Here is a 13,544-nt window from a genome sequence, read left to right as displayed (position 1 = left end):
AAAGCATCTGAGAAGTATAACAGGATACTCAGCACTTATTTAGAAGTGAAGATTAGATAATAAGCTATGAATTGTGACATGTCTAGATAGATGGAGTCATGTTTAATAACTTAAATAATTTTTATGCCAAGCTTGTTTCTTTTCTTCATGAAAACACTCTGTCATTGCTGTAAACCATCCTCAAAATATTATGTGAGAATTCATTTCATCTAACAATTCTTTGTTCATTGATTTGTCATGTGTTTATAGGACTCTGGCGACTTTGCCTTTGTGTTTTGGTTTGTAATTATATTTTTAAAGTATGATTCTGGGAACATCTGTGTTAGAATCATCAGGATAAATGTTAAGTGTGAGAGCCCACTGTCCCATGTGATTTTCTGACACAGACTTTCTGTACATTATCTTGATTAACAAGCTTCTTGGAGCAATTGTTTTGTCAATTTATAAGTTTATAAGCCCCTTATAAGTTTATAAACCCCTGTTTTTTTCTACAAAAGATATAACATTGTGAATCATTCTGTGGAGATTCAGGGATGAATAAAATATTGCAAGTAGTTTGGTATGTCATGCTCATGGTATTTTTTTCTCTTCTTTTTAAAAGTAATATATAAATATGCCCTTAGAAATCACAGAAAAGTAATGAATGTGGCTTTGTAGTAGAGCCTGAGGTCAGGCAAGTTGATTCCTCCAGTTCCATTCTTCTTTCTCAAGATTGCTTTGGCTATTCGAGGTTTTTTGCATTTCCATACAAATCTTGAAATTATTTGTTCTAGTTCTGTGAAAAATACTGCTGGTATCTTGATAGGGATTGCATTGAATCTGTAGATTGCTTTGGTAGTATACTCATTTTCACTATATTGATTCTTCCGATCCATGAACATGGTATATTTCTTCATCTATTAGTGTCCTCTTTGATTTCTTTCATCAGTGTTTCATAATTTTCTATATAAAGATCTTTAGTTTCTTTCAGTAGATATATTCCTAAGTATTTTATTCTTTTCGTACCAATGGTGAATGGAATTGTTTCCTTAATTTCTTTTTCTACTTTCTCATTATTAGTGTATAGGAATGTAAGGGATTTCTGTGTGTTGATTTTACATCCTGCAACTTTACTATATTAATTGATTAGCTCTAGTAATTTTCTGGTGAAGTCTTTAGGGTTTTCTATGTAGAGGATCATGTCATCTGGAAACGGTGAGAGTTTTACTTCTTCTTTTCCAATTTAGATTCCTTTTATTTCTTTTTCTGCTCTGATTGCTGTGGCCAAAACTTCCAAAACTATGTTGAATAGTAGCAGTGAAAGTGGGCACCCTTGTCTTGTTCCTGACTTCAGGGGAAATGCTTTCAATTTTTCTCCACTGAGGACAATGTTTGCTATGTGTTACTTGCCTGACTTCAGGCTCTACTACAAAGCCACAGTCATCAAGATAGTATGGTACTGGAACAAAGATAGAAATATAGGTCATTGGAACAGAATAGAAAGCCCAGAGATAAATCCACACACATATGGACACCTTATCTTTGACAAAGGAGGCAAGACTATATAATGGAGTAAAGACAATCTCTTTAACAAGTGGTGCTGGGAAAACTGGTCAAACACTTGTAAAAGAATGAAACTAGATCACTTTCTAATACCACACACAAAAATAAACTCAAAATGGATTAAAGATCTAAATGTAAGACCAGAAACTATAAAACTCCTAGAGAAGAACATAGGCAAAACACTATCCAACATAAATCACAGCAGGATCCTCTGTGATCCAACTCCCAGAATTCTGGAAATAAAAACAAAAATAAACAACTGGGATCTAATTAAAATTAAAAGCTTCTGCACAACAAAGGAAACTATAAGCAAGGTGAAAAGACAGCCTTCTGAATGAGAGAAAATAATAGCAAATGAAGCAACTGACAAACAACTAATCTCAAAAATATACAGGCAAATCCTACAGCTCAATTCCAGAAAAATAAACGACCCAATCAAAAAATGGGCCGAAGAACTAAATAGATATTTCTCCAAAGAAGACTTACGGATGGCTAACAAACACATGAAAAGATGCTCAACATCACTCATTATCAGAGAAACGCAAATCAAGACCACAATGAGGTACCACTTCACACCAATCCGAATGGGTGTGATCCAAAAGTCTGCAAGCAATAAATGCTGGAGAGGGTGTGGAGAACTAGGAAGCCTCTTGCACTGTTGGTGGAAATGCAAACTGTTCTCCAGCCACTATGGAGAACAGTGTGGAGATGCCTTAAAAAATTGCAAATAGAACTACCTTATGACCCAGCAATCCCAATGCTGGGCATATACAACGAGGAAAACAAAATTGAAAGAGACACATGTACCCCAATGTTCATCGCAGCACTGTTTATAATAGCCAGGACATGGAAACAACCTAGATGTCCATCAGCAGATGAATGGATAAGAAAGCTGTGGTACATATACACAATGGAGTATTACTCAGCCATTAAAAAAATACATTTGAATCAGTTCTAATGAGGTGGATGAAACTGGAGCCAATTATACAGAGTGAAGTAGGCCAGAAAGAAAAACACTGATACGGTATACTAACACACATATATGGAATTTAGAAAGATGGTAATGATGACCCTGTACATGAGACAGCAAAAGAGACACAGATTTGTAGAGCGGACTTTTGGACTCTGAGGGAGAGGGAGAGGTAGAGGGTGGGATGATTTGGGAGAATGGCATTGAAACATGTATACTCTCGTGTAAGAAACGAATCACCAGTCTATATTTGATGCAAGATACAGGATGCTTGGGGCTGGTGCACGGGGATGATCCAGAGAGATGATATGGGTTGGGAGGTGGGAGGGGAGTTCATGTTTGGGAACTCATGTACATCCATGGTGTATTCGTGTCAGTGTATGGCAAAAACCAATACAGTATTGTAAAGTAAAATAAAGTAAAAATAACAATTAAAAAAAAAGTCAACATTAAAAAAAAAAAGAAAAAAGAAATCACAGAAAAGTAATGAAGAATAATTTACTCTGCCCTTGAAGAACTAATATATAAGCAGCAAGTGAATCCATTTTAGTGATGCAATGTGCTAAAGAACAAATGAGAGGATATAGGGTGTGTGAGAAGTATAAAGGGATTAGTTCAGTTTTATGTATGATGGGAGAGGAGTGAAAGTACTTCATAAGGGACAGCCTTGAAGCTGGGGCTATAAAGATATATATATATATATATATATATATATATATATATATATATATATATATATATATAATAAATGCAGAAGCATAAAAAGTGCAGGGAGATACGGAATATCCAGTTCATTTATACATATGGACATAGCTATAAGCATAGTTATCTTTAGGTACAGATACAGGTACAAGGTAGGTAAGAGATGGAAATAGAATAATACTTCTGTATTAAAGAAGCTCAAACAATGGCTTAGTAGAAGTAAATCATCAACTTACAATAGTATTCATTTTGAACGATTTGGAGGTGTAGATAAAAATCATTTCAACAATCAGTAATAGAATGTGTACCTTCATATCTCTGATCCCATCTGTTTCAAGCAGAGAAAATGCCCCTCACCAATGACAGTAAACTAAGATAATTCATTCTCCTGATGCTCACCCATCGCCCAGAGCTCCAGCCTCTCCTCTTTGTGTTGTTTCTGGTCATTTATCTTGTCACCCTCCTAGGCAACCTGGGCACCATGGTGTTAGTCAGACTGGACTCTTGCCTTCACACACCCATGTCTTTCTTCCTCACTCATTTATCCTTTGTAGACTTGTGATATACCTCTACTGCAGCCTCACTGATGCTGATTAATCTGATATTACAGAAGAAGGCCATCAGCTTTGCTGGCTGCTTTGCACAGTGTTACCTTTTCATAGCACTTCTCCTCACTGAGTTTTACATGCTGGCAGCAATGGCCAATGACCACTATGCGGCCATATGCAACCCTCTGCACTACAGTGTGAAGATGTCCAGGTGTGTCTGCATAAGCTTGGCCACATTCCCTTATGTCTATGGCTTCTCAGATGGACTTTTCCAGGCAATCATGACCTTCCACTTGACCTTCTGTAGATCCAACATGATCAACCATTTCTACTGTGCTGACCCAACACTCATTAAGCTTTTTGAGGGGCCTGGTGCCATTCTAAGTTTTGAGACATTCCTTCTTTCATTAACAGACTGCTGGTGAGTATATAACATCCGGCTAAAGACTAGCAGGGGGGTACTCTTTCTGCCCCCTTCTGATGCCTGCAAAGAGCATGCCATCTTGATATCAGCAGGCTTCAACCTCTCCAGCTCCCTCATCATCATCGTGATTTCTTATGCCTTAATTCTCATTGCAATCCTCAGGATCAAATCAGCAGAAGGAAGGTGCAAGGCATTTTCCACCTGTGGTTCCCACATGATGGCTGTAACCCTATTTTTTGGGACACTCTTCTGCATGTATGTAAGACCACCAACAGAGAAGACGGTGGGAGAATCCAAGATAATAGCTGTTTTCTACACCTTTGTAAGTCCAGTGCTTAGATGTAAAACAAACATTGAAGAGAGTCCTCCAAAGAAATATGGTCATAAGATGGCAATGCCTTGATTTCCAATAAACTGTAATTCTTTTAATCTTTGACTCAAATATCTTTACATTTATAAGATCAGTTTTCATATTCTTTACGTCTGTGTTTCAATTGTTCTTGGGACTGAGAATAAATAAGCTGTACTTAGTCTAGACTGCTGCTACCCTTTAATATGTTTTCCTGGGTTGGCAGTAGTAACATTTCCTTGGATATTATTAGAAATGAAGCTTAGAATTCTTCACCTCAGATCCACCATTGCAAAACTGCTTTTAGAACCAAATTTTAGGTTCTTTTAAATCATTACTATTTTTTACATTCTTGTCTGATTTTATTTTATTTATTCTTTTTAAAATATAAATTCATTTATTTTAATTGGAGGTTAGTTACTTTACAATATTGTATTGGTTTTGCCATACATCAACATGTATCCACCACAGGTATACATGTGTTCCCCATCCTGAACTCCCCTCCCACCTCCCTCCCCTTACCATCCCTCTGGGTCATCCCAGTGCACCAGCCCCAAGCATCCAGTATCATGCATTGAACCTGGACTGGCGACTCATTTCATATATGATATTGAGAGGGTAACAGGCAGGAAGGCCAGGGGTCTCCAAATGGAGGAAATAGCCTGCACGTGTCAGACATTTTTATCTCCTTTAAGTGGCAGGAGGAAACAAACTAGTGATATTTTTTTCCTTCTTTATGCAAATTTAAAAGGAGGTTTCTCTTAAAATTCTGTGTTGCCATGACACCTGGTTTCACCTGAAGTTAACCAATGCCTCTTTCTTATGGAAATGTTTATCTTAAGCTATGCTAATCTACTATGTATTTACCCCAAACTCTGTCTTGAGGTCAGTTCCGCCTTTTGGGCTCAGAACCTACTTGATAAACGAGTATGTTATACTCTGATATTATTTCTCTAATCTATGTAAATATAACTATTTATATGGTGCTCTGCCCTTCTTCAAGATTCAAGTTAATCCTTTTATGGTGCAAGATAAACCATTTGGAGCCAAGATTATCCCAAAATACATCTTATGGGTAAGGGGCCTGGTGCTATTCTAAGTTTTGAGACATTCCTTTCTTTCATTAACAGACTGCTGGTGACTATATAACATCCAACTAAAGACTAGCAGGGGGGTACTCCTTCTGCCCCCTTCTGATGCCTATGTCAGAAGCTTTATCTATCTCCTTTATACTTTAATAAAACTTTATTACACAAAAGCTCTGAGTGATCAAGCCTCGTCTCTGGCCCCGGATTGAGTTCTTCTCCTCTGGGGGACAAGAATCCCGATGTTGTACTTCAAGAACAACCTTTCAATATTATGCATATTTAAATACCATTCTCCCAACTCATCCCACCCTCTCCCTCTCCCTCTCCCACAGAGTCCAAAAGACTGTTCTATGCATCTGTGTCTCTTTTGCTGTCTCACATACAGGGTTATCATTACCATCTTTCTAAATTCCATATATACATGTTAGTATACTGTATTGGTGTTTTTCTTTCTGACTTACTTCACTCTGTATAATAGGCTCCAGTTTCATCCACCTCATTAGAACTGATTCAAATGTATTCTTTTTAATGACTGAGTAATACTCCATTGTGTATATGTACCACAGCTTTCTTATCCATTCATCTGCTGATGGACATCTAGGTTGCTTCCATGTCCTGGCTATGATGAGTCCCTCTCTAAGTGAAAATTCCTACTAGGTATTCCCTGGAGCACTTATATGCTCTTATTGCTTACAACAGTAAACAGGATACACATGCTCTGAGCTCAGTTCTTTGAATTTATTCTATTTATTACCATCTATTTTGAGGGGCTAAGAATCTTTAAGAAGAACAACCTTCTGTACTCTTCCCTTAACTTGCTAAGTACAACTGTGAACTATGGGTCGTGATAATGTTTTTCTGTTTCTTACTTGTTTCATGATCAGTCTGGAATGAAAATAAAGAAGAATATAATCATCCTTCTTTTCCCAGACAGCTGCTGTGGATCTGGTTTGAGGCCTCTGATCTGTAGGGAACCTACTTTCTCCTTCATATCTGCAAACGTGAATCCACATACTCAGGTCTAGGGAAAGAAAAAACACTTTTTGTGTCACTGGATCTGAAAAATTTAGATTACTTGTGGTTACCTTTTATTTTCTTTTCTAGATTTTTTAATGATAATTTGAAATATTCATTTGAGTCTTATTTATTTTCTTATATAAAATCTTTGTATATTTCACATATGTATTGCTTGAGCTGAAAGTCATTCACTTTGGTATATTTTATACCTGAGTTTGCAATATTTTCTTATTTTTCTGTGCCTTTGTTAACTTCTGTGCTATTTAGAAAACAGTGCTTAATTAACATATATCTGGGATTTTAAGAGATATTTATTACGTGTTTTTTATTTATTTCTGTTGTCAGAGATGATATATCTTATGATTTTAACTTTGAAAATTTATTAGGACTATGTTTATCCAGTTTTATTGGTATGCATTTGACATAAAATATTGTATCAGCTTAAGATGTGATGCTTTGATATATACATGTATTACAAAATGATTCTCATAATAATATTAGTTGTCACATCTATCATCTCATACAAGTATTATTTTTTTGTTGTTATTTTTTGGTGGCATAAACCTTTAACATCTACTCCCTTAGCACTTTCCCATATACATCATATAGTTAAGTGTTGTCACTATGCTGTATATTAGATTCCCAGAATTTGTCTTATAACTGGAATTTTGTTCCATTGGCCAACTTCTTCTCATTTACCTAACCTCCAGATCCTGATAATCATAGCTCCATTCTATACTTCTCAGAGTCTGATGATGTAGATTCCACAAAAATATCATACTCTATTTAATACTTTTCTTTCTGTTTTTCTGACTTGTCACCTTTAGTGTAATATATTCAAGGCTCATTTATGTTGTAGCAAATGGCAGTTACCCTCTTTTATTTTGACTGAATAATATTCCATTTTATATATATATATATATATATATATATATATATATATATATATATATATATTCAGTTCAGTTCAGTCACTTAGTCGTGTCCAACTCTTGGCAACCCCATGAACAGCAGCACGCCTGGCCTCCATGTCCATCACCAACTCCTGGAGTTCACTCAAAACCATGTCCGTTGAGTCGGTGATGCCATCCAGCCATCTCATCCTCTGTTGTTCCCTTCTCCTTCTGCCCTCAATCCCTCCCAGCCTCAGGGTCTTTTCCAATGAGTCAACTCTTCGCATGAGGTGGCCAAAGTATTGGAGTTTCAGCCTCAAGAACAGTCCTTCCAATGAACACTGAGGGTTGGTCTCATTTGGGATGGACTGGTTGGATCTCCTTGCAGTCCGAGGGACTCTCAAGAGTCTTCTCCAACACCACAGTTCAAAAGCATCAATTCTTTGGTGCTCAGCTTTCTTCACAGTCCAACTCTCACATCCATACATAACCGCTGGAAAAACCATAGCCTTGATTAGATAGACCTTTGTTGGCAAAGTAATGTCCCTGCTTTTTAATATGCTATCTTGGTTGGTCATAACTTTGCTTCCAAGAAGTAAGCATCTTAATTTATTGGCTGCAATCACCATCTGTAGTGATTTTGGAGTCCCCCAAAATAAAGTCTGATACTGTTTCCACTGGTTCCCCATCTATTTGCCATGAAGTGACGGGACCAGATGCCATGATCTTCACTTTCTGAATGTTGAGCTTTAAGCCAACTTTTTCACTCTCTCCTTTTACCTTTATCAAGAGGCTTTTTAGTTCCTCTTCACTTTCTGCCATAAAGGTGGTGTCATCTGTATATCTGAGGTTATTGATATTTCTCCCAGCAATCTTGATTCCAGCTTCTGCTTCTTCCAGCCCAGCATTTCTCATGATGTACTTTGCATATAAGTTAAATAAGCAGGGTGACAATATACAGCCTAGACATACTCCTTTTCCTATTTGGAACCAGTCTGTTGTTCCATGTTCAGTTCTGACTGTTGCTTCCTGACCTGCATATAGGTTTCTTAAGAGGCAGGTTAGGTGGTCTGGTATTCCCATCTCTTTCAGAATTTTCCACAGTTTATTGTGATCCACACAGTCAAAGACTTTGGCATAGTCAATAAAGCAGAAATGTTTTTGTGGAGCGCTCTTACTTTTTTGATGATCCAGTGGATGTTGGCAATTTGATCTCTAGTTTCTCTGCCTTTCCTAAAACCCCCTTGAACATCTGGAAATTAATGGTTCATGTATTGCTGAAGCCTGGCTTAGAGAATTTGGGGCATTACTTTACTAGCATATGAGATGAGTGCAATTGTGCAGTATATATACATATATAATACATATATGTATATATATATAGATATATAATACAAATTTGTATGTATAATACAAATAATATAAACCATAGTAAGAGCTTTGGTTTCAATATATTCTTCGGATGATATGCTCTACAGAAAGATTCACCTGTTTCCAGATTTACCAGTTAGACTAAGAACTATTTAAGCACATGCTTTATACAATTTTTGTCTTTGCCTGTCTTGAATAAGATAATAATTAAATGCTTGTAAATGAGAAGAAAATGAAGACATGCTATCTTCAACTTTAGCCTGTATATTTCCACTTGTGGTCAAATAAATAGCATTGCTAAATCACATGGTCACCAGGTTTCTATAAAATATTACTTTCCAACACGTGGACCTCACATTTTGCACTGACTTTATGACAACTCATTATGATATCTTGTCCAACTGATGTTTCTCCCTGTGTCTTATAATTTATTCACTTTATTCTGGATATTAAAATCTTTTTAACAAGCATTCACTCAATAATAATTTAGGGAAAAGCATTTGCAAAAACACCATTCAGACTGAAATGTTAACACAAAAACATCATAGTGTATGAATTATGTGATCATTTTATACCTTTATTAATTGTTCTATTGACCCAATTTAAAAAAGTGGTGATCCATAATGCAAAAATCTCTTGACAATCCAAAGCAATCCGTTCAAAATAACTCAAATTGATGAAATAGCATTGTGAAAATCCCAAGACTCTAATGAGTATAAATCCATATAAATTACTATTTCTCAGGAGATTTCTCTTGCAATAACATTGTTATTATTTTTTCAGAGTGTGCTGAAAAATGCTTTAGGGATAAAAGCTCCAAATTATAAGGTGGGTATAAATAATTCTTAGCAAACACATCACTTGGGCTACTTAAGTCCCTGAGAGAATCTTTCCTTGGGTCAGGTAGGAATGAAAATTCTGACTTCTGTACCTGCACTTTCTCTTACTGTTTCAGTTTTGGATTTTTAGACAGCAGGAGTCAGATGACAACAAAAGCAGTTTTGAAAGCTATCTTAATTTCTTAGCTAGTTAAAATGAGTCACTGTGCATAAATTTCTTATTTAGATTGGTCTGTGTTTACATTCCTCATTCTACAAACAACATTATTTTCATTTATTCAGTAATTTAACACACATCAAATAACCATATTACAGTGAGCACTTGAGAATCGTATAAACATTTTTAGAATAATATCTGTTAAAAGAATATCCCACCCCCCTAAAAAAATGTATGAAATAATTTAAAAGATAGACAGATTCAACAGGAATTATACTCATTCTAGCAAAACATAAAACTGATTAAAAAATGCATAGATAAAGTCTGATATTGAATAAGTGAGGACTCTGAAGTCCATGGGAGAAAGTAATCTATAGCAAGATAAAAAGATTATTTTATAAATGAAGACTCAAGAGAGGTTTACTGATTTACCATTGGGTAGTACAAACCACTGTGTGTACTGTAATCAGATAATGCACTTTGTCCTTACATTTCTGAGATATTGAACTGGAAAGACAGGAGGGAGAAGAGCTGAGGTTTATTATGGCACAGCAGACAAGGGCGGCTCCCCTTGGGAAATTTATATTCACTTGAGATGTATGAGTCCATCATCTACATGACTTATCTGTCTTCTTCATTTACTATCTTAAAATATCATTACTTGTTAAGCTATTCTTAGAGACTTATCTATGTTTTTATGACAAGTTGAGATAGTTTCTAGACTGAAACTGAATTTCAATAACTCACTTCCACTTTCTGTTGTCCTTTTCTTGGCTTCAGTATACCCTTTTCTCCTACCATTTCATCTTAAAGGACCACACAATTGTAGACTTGGGAACTTAAATTTTTTAGCAAATGTGACAACAGTTCAAAATTAGTCTGCTACACAATTTTAAATGGACCCAGAAGTGGGAAAACTTTTCTCCTATAAACATGTCAATGAGTAGTATTCCCGCTAACAGTGTCACTTGAAGAGGTGACCTTTGTACTTTCACTGATTGATATTTTTCTTGTTGTGTTTTGCTTTTCTTGGTGAGGGAGAAGAGGAAATTCTTGGAACTCCAAGATTCTACCGAATATTTACTATGTTTATCAATTTACCATAAATAGCACCTCTGGTTTTTGGATCAATAATTCCTACTAAATTGCAAGTAAAGATTTTTTTTTCTCACACCTGTGCATAACAGAGTATAAACAAATATGAATATCAATATCCTTGTGAACCAAGTTCATTAGGATAAATAATTCTATATTTTCTCTGTTACCTAGTTTATTCTGGTTTGTTCCAATCCAGAGGAAAGCAGTTTGACATTTTTGAGCCAGCAAAACGTAATGTGGAGTTTATTTCAGTTATATTTCTTGAGAAAAGAAAATTAACTTAGACTTTCAAAAAATGATAACTACCAATCTTGAGTACTAATGACCCAGAATTTCAAACTGGACATTAAAAAAATAAAAAAGGAATATCAATGTCCCACGAGAAAACCATTTTTAGAAGGATGTCTCGTTCCTTGCCTTACTAAAGTTTACTTAAAGTTTGCATATGATATTTCTCCAGCAGAGAGCAAAATATTCATGGTTATTTTAAAACTAGTTCAGCAATGTCTCCAAGAATTTCCCCCAAAACTTCAAACTTTTTATTTCATATTGAAGTATAGCTGATATAATAATTTAATACAAATTACTTAATATTTCATATCAGAAAAGGAGTTAAAAATGAAAGAGTTGTGGAGGATAAATTTAGTTACTATTTTGATAAGTATCAAATAAGCAATATTTCTAACCATAGGAAATACTGGGTGCAGTAAAAATTAAATGGAATGCAAGGGATTTTTGTGTGTTGATTTTATATCCTGCAACTTTACTATATTCATTGATGAGCTCTAGTAATTTTCTGGTGGAGTCTTTAGGGTTTTCCATGTAGAGGATCACAATTCCATTCACCATTGCAACGAAAAGAATAAAATACTTAGGAATATATCTTCCTAAAGAAACTAAAGACCTACATATGGAAAACTATAAAACACTGATGAAAGAAATCAAAGAGGACACTAATAGATGGAGAAATATACCATGTTCATGGATTGGAAGAATCAATATAGTGAAAATGAGTATACTACCCAAAGCAATTTACAAATTCAATGCAATCCCTATCAAGCTACCAGCCACATTTTTCACAGAACTAGAACAAATAATTTCAAGATTTGTATGGAAATACAAAAAACCTCGAATAGCCAAAGCAATTTTGAGAAAGAAGAATGGAACTGGAGGAATCAACTTGCCTGACTTCAGGCTCTACTACAAAGCCACAGTCATCAAGAGAGTATGGTACTGGCACAAAGACAGACATATAGATCAATGGAACAAAATAGAAAGCCCAGAGATAAATCCACACACATATGGACACCTTATCTTTGACAAAGGAGGCAAGAATATACAATGGAGTAAAGACAATCTCTTTAACAAGTGGTGCTGGGAAAACTGGTCAACCAATTGTAAAAGAATGAAACTAGATCACTTTCTAACACCGCACACAAAAATAAACTCAAAATGGATTAAAGATCTAAATGTAAAATCAGGAACTATAAAACTCCTAGAGGAAAACATAGGCAAAACACTCTCAGACATAAATCACAGCAGGATCCTCTATGATCCACCTCCCAGAATTCTGGAAATAAAAGCAAATATAAACAAATGGGATCTAATTAAAATTAAAAGCTTCTGCACAACAAAGGAAAACTATAAGCAAGGTGAAAAGACAGCCTTCTGAATGGGAGAAAATAATAGCAAATGAAGCAACTGACAAACAACTAATCTCAAAAATATACAAGCAACTTCTGCAGCTCAACTCCAGAAAATAAACGACCCTAATCAAAAATGGGCCAAAGAACTAAATAGACATTTCTCCAAAGAAGACATACGGATGGCTAACAAACACATGAAAAGATGCTCAACATCACTCATTATTAGAGAAATGCAAATCAAAACCACAATGAGGTACCACTTCACACGAGTCAGAATGGCTGCGATCCAAAAATCTGCAAGCAATAAATGCTGGAGAGGGTGTGGAGAAAAGGGAACCCTCCTACACTGTTGGTGGGAATGCAAACTAGTACAGCCACTATGGAGAACAGTGTGGAGATTCCTTAAAAATTGCAAATAGAACTACCTTATGACCCAGCAATCCCACTGTCTGTTCATACACACCGGACATGCACATATACACAATGTTCATCGCATTTTGAATCAGTTCTGATAATATGAAACTGGAAACAACCTAGATGTCCATCAGCAGATGAATGGATAAGAAAGCAGTGGTACATATACTGGGATGATTAGAATGAATTCATTTGAATCAGTTCTGATGAGATGGATGAAACTGGAGCCGATTATACAGAGTGAAGTAAGCCAGAAAGAAAAACACCAATACAGTATACTAACACATATATATGGAATTTAGGAAGATGGCAATGACACCCTACATACTAACACAGGAAAGGAAGACAGATGTATAACGGGACTGTTTTTGGACTCAGAGGGAGAGGGAGAGGGTGGGATGATTTGGGAGAATGACATTCTAACATGTATACTATCATGTGAATTGAATCGCCAGTCTATGTCTGATGCAGGATGCAGCATGCTTG

General features: G+C 35.8%; 1 pseudogene; it reads left to right on the top strand.

The window, feature by feature from the left end:
- The first annotated feature begins 3,599 nt into the window (after window positions 1-3,599).
- LOC105614142 (olfactory receptor 5M11-like) lies at window positions 3,600-4,589 on the top strand (annotated as a pseudogene).
- Window positions 4,590-13,544: the final 8,955 nt, after the last annotated feature.

This window comes from Ovis aries, chromosome 15 (genome assembly GCF_016772045.2).
Source record: "Ovis aries strain OAR_USU_Benz2616 breed Rambouillet chromosome 15, ARS-UI_Ramb_v3.0, whole genome shotgun sequence".
Classification (NCBI taxonomy): Eukaryota; Metazoa; Chordata; class Mammalia; order Artiodactyla; family Bovidae; genus Ovis; species Ovis aries.
Note: the sequence above shows the minus strand (reverse complement) of the source record. Positions and strands in the feature narration are given on the sequence as shown.